Source organism: Aplysia californica, unplaced genomic scaffold (genome assembly GCF_000002075.1).
Source record: "Aplysia californica isolate F4 #8 unplaced genomic scaffold, AplCal3.0 scaffold00591, whole genome shotgun sequence".
NCBI lineage: Eukaryota > Metazoa > Mollusca > Gastropoda > Aplysiida > Aplysiidae > Aplysia > Aplysia californica.
The window spans coordinates 72776-73993 of record NW_004797861.1 but is presented as its reverse complement, the minus strand read 5'-3'; the positions used below and the strand labels follow the sequence as shown (position 1 = coordinate 73993).

The 1218-nt window shown below is 43.7% G+C and overlaps 1 protein-coding gene across 1 annotated transcript in view; it reads right to left on the bottom strand.

Annotated features, from left to right (window-relative positions):
• The window catches only part of LOC101849490 (tubulin alpha-3 chain), a gene marked incomplete in the record, with an annotated part of 27777 nt that overhangs the window by 20785 nt on the left and 5774 nt on the right, over positions 1-1218 (bottom strand).

Sequence of the window (1218 nt, the reverse complement as noted above, 5' to 3'; positions counted from 1 at the left end):
GGGGTATTAAGTTTTTAAAAGAAAAGATCAGATCTGACCAGCCTGACTTCAACGAAGCATCCACTCAGTGCCTAGCGTTTCCACGTAGGCCCACGGCCTATATATTATTACATAACCCAAACACTGCTCGTGCAGTTTATTCTTTCGCTGTCACTAGCGACGTGGAAAATCTGTAGTAGTTGCGTCATGGCTGCAGCCTCTCACCTGAACATGAGATGAGTAGGCTCACGGGTTCACCTTGAGCATGAGATATAGAACATACTTGCCGGTTACAGGCAACTAATGCGTATGATGATAATGAAAAGCACCAATATAATATGCGTGTATATTTATTACAACTGTATCAACCTAACAGAAAACAGCTTTGTCGAGCCATTATAATCCCAGTCTCATATCGACAGATAATTCTAAAAGGACAGTCGTGACTTCCCAAATAAAAGGTGTGTAAGAGATCGAGTACCTCAAAAGAGGGAGGAATATTGCCGAGAGGTGAGGAGGGGGGGGGGGGGAGGCTAAATAACAACCAGAAGATAGTTTTCAATGAGTACAAACCAGCTGCATTATAATAATAAAAATAGCTATGAGAAATAACCCAGAAACAAGCCATCAACGAAAGTTCCGTTTGCATTAACTTACAGCAACTCCCCCTCCCCCGTTCTACAAACACACACACACACACACACACACACACACACACACACACACACACACACACACACAAACACACACACACACGAACATACTAACTCACTCCAACACAAACACACACATACACACAGAAGCTCTCAGCAATGTTCCAGCGAATTATTTGGCTATCTTTCGAAACGCTCTATGACGTTAAGAGGCAGAAGCTTGACTTAATTTAGGCCTACTGTCCGTTTCCGATACGGCGGAGCCAAGTTAGTGGGGAATCTTTGAATTAAAAAACAAACAAAATTCAAGAACTCCCTATTGGGTATTGGAACAAGAGCCATCCGCACCTCATTCTCTCGTGAGCTAACAACATGAGCCAGAGCGGGCGGTCGGTTTTGTTTTCACAACTAGAACGTCTTTACAGGCCATAAGCAACCAATGAGACGAAAAACAGATGATTTTTTAGCCTTCGAAAGCCACAATACGCCACCGTCTCTCTCATTCCCATCGTTCACACTCTTTCACACTCATCGCAAACACACACACAAAGAGAGAGAGAGGGAGAGAGAGAGAGAGAGAGAGAGA